Raw genomic sequence first — 6,408 nt, forward strand, 5'->3', positions numbered from 1 at the left:
CATATATACCTTATACACATAGCCTGAGGGGAATTTTAAATGCTATTTTGAATAAATTTGTACATGAAATAGTTTCATGGTATGGAAATTTCCATATGCTCCATCATATTGGCATTGAAACAGTTCCCCATGGGGACGTTTTGGATTTCAGATTTTCAGATTAACACCGTCATAATCCTTGGAGCTTAGTACACTGACTGGCGTGGAATCGTCTGCCTCCTTTTAAATATTTATTATGTACCTAGTAGTATTTATATTCATGCTTGGATATATTCCCATGTTCTCATAGAAACTATCGAGAGTAGAACTCTGCTTTCAAAATTATCTGCCTTTTTGCATTCTCTATGTTTATGCTTCATTCTTTTAGGGTGAATCTCAAGAGCTGATTTGCCCGTAGCTGAGTATGATGACTGGAACTGTTCACATGTTGGTAGAGGGCAATAGAGTTTGAACATTGCTGTGTGCTGGAAACACCAAGGAAATACTGTGAAAATCCTGAAACTCAGGCTGTACCCCAGTAGCTCTAGGATGGAACCCAAGCATCTGTATTTTCAGCACTTCCCAAGTAGTTATAATACACTACCAAATTAACCACCATTGCATTAGAAATTCTCTCATCATGGGTGGAAAGAACATAAACACCTTAAATAAAAAGCAACATCTGGCACAGTGGAAAGAATGCTGAATTAAGATTCAGAAAACCTGGACCTAAGCTCCCACTCTACTTACAATCCATGTGACACTGGGTAGTGTGCCAGCTGCCTGTTACCATATAAAAATCATCCCCAAAAGGTAGTAGAATAAAACAACAATCGTTTCATTATGCTCAGAAGCCCCAAGGCTAAGAACCAAATGGTGCCCAGTGGACTTGGCTTATCCCTGCTAAGCAATGTCTGGGGCCTTGACTGGAAGGAACTGAGTGGCCCAGACTGCAGCTATCTGAAAGCTTCTCTGTGTGCCTTTCTGGAGCCAGGGCTACGATGAGACCCCAGTGAGGGCCATGGACTTTGAGGCCTCTCCAGGTGCCTCAGAAGGCACACAGCGTCACTTCCCAGGGACCTTCCGGATGGAAAAACTATCTAGGCCCCTCCAGATATAAGTAGGTAGGGCCTAGAGCTCACTGAAGGAAGGCCGGAGTGTCAAAGAATCTGTGGCAGTATTTTCATATTTCCACAGACAGGTTCTTCTCAGCCTCAGTTTTTCTCTGGTATTTGTTACCTGTCACTGCAAAACAAGTCCCCACAAAACTTCATTGTTTCAATCATTATTTCATAGTTTTGGTCAGTTAGAATTCTGGGCATGGCTTAGATGACTTCAGGGTCTGCCACCAGCTACAGAAAGGATTTGATGGGCTGGTGTCTACCTTGGAGAAGATTAATAGTCAACTCCCAGGATACTTGGTTGTTGGTAGCCCTCAGTTCCTCAGGGTCTCCATGGGCCTTCCCAGCATGGTGGCCTGCTACCTCGCAGCACGCAAACTGAGAAGCAGAGGAGTCAATCTGCTCAAAAGATAGACATCAGAGTCTTCAAAACTTAATCCTGATAGACATGGCCACCTCCCTCTTACCCCGGGCACGCTGACACTGAAGCCGTTCCTGTGAAGGCAGCAAGTTCTCCTCCTCTACAGAAGGATTTTACAAGCAATCTGGCAAGTTCCAGATGCTTCTGACCACAAATACCTGAAGAACTGGGCAAGGAAAGAATTCAAAAGAAATAAGAGCATCACAGAAGAGGATACAATCCGGATAATGATTACCCAAAGCAATACCCAGCTAAAGGAGTTAGAAAAAGCACTTGCATTAGCAAGATCTTAACTCTAGCATTCTTCTCAAGGATTTCCAGATATTCATGTCTTGTTGAGGTTAGGCTTAATGGACAGCTCAAAGCCAAGTCAAACTGTTAGTGTGTACAGTATTTGGGCAAAACTTCAGACCAAAAGTGGAGCGTAAGTGTCAGAGTAAAGAAAAGCACAATGAAGCAACTCCTTCAGAACTGAGAAATATACCTGAGTTCTGAAAATGTGTCAGCAGTTTTCATTAAGAAGCCAAAACGATTAAGACATGGCCAGTTGCTCATGAAAAGATGTTCAGTGCAAAGCATCAACAAAATGCGTATCAGAACGGTAATGAAAGCCAGGAGGGGCAATGCATGCCTGTAGTCCTGGCACTGCTGAGGCTGAGGCAGGAGGATTGCTGTGTGTTCAAGACCAACCTGCACTACGTAGTGCCTCAGAAAGACAAAAGAAGCACAACAGTATAAGGCTTCAGCACATCCTTTTCATTACAGTGGCTCTGAAAGGAAAATAAATGTTAGTGAAGAGGTGGAGAAATTGCTCAGTAGCACATGCCTGGAATGCCAGCACTCTGGAACCTTCTCAAAAATTCCTTCTGTATCACCCTTAAGGGACACTGAAGTACCTTGTTCAGCTGTTCCATGACTTGATTGCCAAAGGACTCAAAGAAACTATCACTGGCAAATCTGGATCTTTGCTGAAAGAAAAGAAAAAACTTAGTGAATACATTGAAATACCAAAAAGAGTGGGAAAAACTTTAAGGCAACTTTTGGGTGCAACCTTCCTGATTATCTTAATTTTGATGTGAATTAGAAGTGTGTCCTGAAGGAGAATCCTTGGGGTGTCAGGTTCTTCTCCAAGCACAGGAAAAACAAAGAATTTTCAAAAGTACATCAGAGACAAATACATCACAGCCAGAGTTGATTAAGGACACTTTTGAAAGTAATTAAATGTACAGCATACAATTAATTTAATCTGAGATGTGGAAGTGAAATGCTTATGAAAGATGCTAGGGTTGTCAGTCCTATAAACATAAGTCCTATTTGTCAAAAGAGAAGAGCTTAGAAGCTAATCCAAGAATCTGGCCACATGTAGAATCTGAGAAGATGTAAACAGAATTTTGTAGAATCAAACACGGTACCTAGTAACTGCACTGCAAGCCGGAAAGTGGCATCGACCAATGGTGTGGGTGTTGAAGACCTGGGTTGCCAGGGCCCCACTCTCCTGTACCGTCAGAAGCCATGACATAAAATGATCCTGAATACCCTTCTGAGGGAGTAATCTACGAATGCTAGGTGCTTGGATGAGCCAGGATCCAGGTTCTTAAATAAGCATTATTACGTTGCAAAACATTTGACAAAAAAGAGAAGCATTTGTGAAGTTCATAGATCAAGAACATTTTGGAAGTGTTTTGTGGTGCATGGTTGATATGCATGCTCAAACATAGTCCATAATAAACCTAAAATCTTTGGAACTTTTTTTGTTTGTTTTTGGTATTTTTTTGGAATAGATTTTCACTGTGCAGTTCATGCTGGCTTTGAATTCACTTTGTAGCTCAGGCTGGACTTGGGCTTGCGGGAATCCTCCAACCTCGGCTTCATGAATGCTGTGATCACATGCGTGTGCCACCACATCCAACTAAATAAACCTAAAATCTTGAACATAAAAAGAAAAACCCTTTTGTGGAACATGTAATCAGTGTCTTTTGCAGTGGTTTATATGGAAACTTGGACATTTCTGGTTTAAATTTAAGATGTAAATATCAGACTCCAAAAGAACTTTAGCAGGGGTTTGTTTTTAAATAGGTAAAACACTGGGCATTGAATTATTTTCCAGAGGCTAAAAGTAATGTAATGTCCATTTTTTTTAAATAAGAAATCTTCATCTCTAAAAAAATAAATAAATAAAAATAAAACTTAATCCCACTGTGCCACCGATCACCTTTGCTGTAGGCTGCTGATTAGTGGCATGTCACAGAGACGTCCACACTTTGGGGATTACACAAAGGCACAGATACTGCGGGTAATCTAAGAAACTGGTATGCCAAAACACTTTGAAAAGTAGGATATAAATCAGGCTCTGTTGAACTTCACAATGATTTTGCTTTGGGGATTTTTATTTGGTTTTTGCTGGAGACCAATCCCAGATGCACTCTACCACTGAATAACCAGCACTTTAAAATTTTTGGGACAGGGTCTCACTAAGTTGCTAAGTTGCCCAGGCTGGACTTGAACTTGTGATCTTTCTGCCACAGCTTCCCACAGTGCTAGGATGCAGGCATTCACCACCATATCCAGCCCTTTTAAGGTTTTTGTGAGACTCCAATAACCTAGTACATTTGATAATGTATACCAAGATGTGCGTCACAGAAGTGAATCATTTCAGGGCTGGGGATATGATTCTGTGGTACAGCCATTGCCTGGCATGCAGTTGTGATGCCCACCACTGAAGAAAAATGTAATCGTGGCCAGAGAACATTGTGATTCTCTCAGAAAGCCTTTCCTTTAAGTAGAAGGCATCTCTCAGTGTGAACTATTAACTTCAAATGGGGGAGAAAGAATTTCATTTCTTTTGAATCAGTGATTCTGTGATTTTCTTTTCACTTTCAGCCCTCTAATACTATTCAAATAAAAGATACAGACTCTATTCCCAGGAGAAATGGGATTTATTTTTTATTAAAAGCATTTGCTGATGCTCTGAGCTATCATTTCTTGTATATTGCCAAAGCAAACTGTGCAAAAGGTCAATGTAAATCTTCTTATGAATCAAATTCTAAAATATTTACATCCTATAAAGGCCAATCTTTAGTCAAAATCGTTGACAAATTCTTGACTTTAAAAATGATGCTTTCTAGGTGGGTGTGGTGGTGCACACCTGTAATTCCAGCACTCAAGAGGCCGAGGCAGGAGGATTGCTGTGAGATCCAGGCCAGCCTGGGCTGCATAATGAGTTCAAGGATAGCCTAAACTACACAGCTAGACCCTGTCTCAGCCCTACCACCACCACACTCAACCCTGCCTGCCAAAAATGGCACTTCCTAGTTCTTAGAGAAAATTTTTGATGGCCAGGAAATATTGACTAGTGGTATATCTAAAAAGATAAATGAGTATTTTTCCTGTTATTTCAACCAGCTAGTATTATTTGCATGAGTCAAATGACATTGAAATGTTTCAGTGTATACAAGGAAGACTTTTAAAATCGGTGTTTAGCAAGTGTGTGTGTGTGTGTGTGTGTGTGTGTGTGTGTGTGTATACACACGTGTAACTGGAGATTGAACTCAGACCCTTTACACTGAGTTATGTCACCAGGCACCCTCTTTTTTCTATGCCCAACGAAGTGCCAGATTTTATGCCTAACAATATGTAATAACAAAGCAACAGCCTCTGCTGTGTTCCCCAAAATTACCCTGGCTTCCTTTAACCAATAGCCCCCAGGGACCAGCACATGACACCCTTAACTTCTTTTCAGCTTTGAGAACTTGTCTTGCATATCAAATGATGGAAAAACTGAGAACTAAAAAACTAAACTGTGATTTTAAGGTTTTTTAATAAATGTAATTTGATTTCACCTTCAAACCTCCCTAAATTACTGAAATTGAAAATATTTGAGCTCAGTAATAGTAGATGTTTTGGAAGTCTGGACATGTTAACAATAAAAAACTTCCAAATTTCACACATATGAATGAAAATGGAAACAAACTGAAAGATATAGGAACTTTGGAACCTTGAAAGAGTCAAATTGTCTGAAAGAACTGGACCTGTCGACCTAGCGCAGAGCATGGATGAGGCCGGGGAGGGACTTCAGGCTCCAGCCCCAGCTGGCTTGCCTGCAGAGTTGGTATTGAGAGGCCAGGAAGCCTCGGCCTCTGACTCAGAGGGGGTTGGTGAGGATGAAGAAGAGAAGGAGGAGTGGGCAGGGGGAGAAGGAAGACAATGAGAAGAAGCCTTTAATAATCAAATTCAAATGCATTTGTAAGGGCCAGCCAAATAGCTCAGCAGATTAAAGGGTCTGCTTAGGCAGATTGGGGGGGGGTGTTCCATCCAGGGCCTGCTATGCTAGCCCCACCCCCAAGGCATGCTGAGAAGGTGACTGAGCCTGGATGTGGTGGCACCAACCTCTAATCCCAGCACTTGGGAGGCTGTAAACAGGAGGATTACTGAGTCCAATCTATGCAATGAGACTCTGTAGACCCTGCCCTAAATGCAAAAAACAAAACAAACAAAGAACCCCAAATGCATTTGTAGTAGTACAAAAGAGCTGGGGTTTGGGGTGGGGCTCAATGGTAGAGCCCTTATGTAGGGCTCAGAGTGCATGACCCAGAGTTCAATCTATAGCACTGAAAAAATTATGAATTAAAAATTAACTCTGAGCTGAGCATGTAGCTCTGTGGTAGAGTGCTTGCCTAGTATGCACAAGGCCCTAAGTTCAGTTCCCAGTACTATAAAAAAAAACCCTCAGAATTTTGAGAAAGTTAATGATTCTAATTGCTAATATTTGCTGAGGATTTAACCTGCACTAGACTGTGAAGGTGCAGGGAGGAAGGGAGGAGTCCTCCAAGCCTAGAATCAACCGGACTTGTTTTGCTAAAATAAGAAATACAGGGGCCGGGGAGATGG

The sequence above is a fragment of the Octodon degus genome, unplaced genomic scaffold, assembly GCF_000260255.1.
Source record: "Octodon degus isolate 3935 unplaced genomic scaffold, OctDeg1.0 scaffold00095, whole genome shotgun sequence".
NCBI classification, from domain to species: domain Eukaryota; kingdom Metazoa; phylum Chordata; class Mammalia; order Rodentia; family Octodontidae; genus Octodon; species Octodon degus.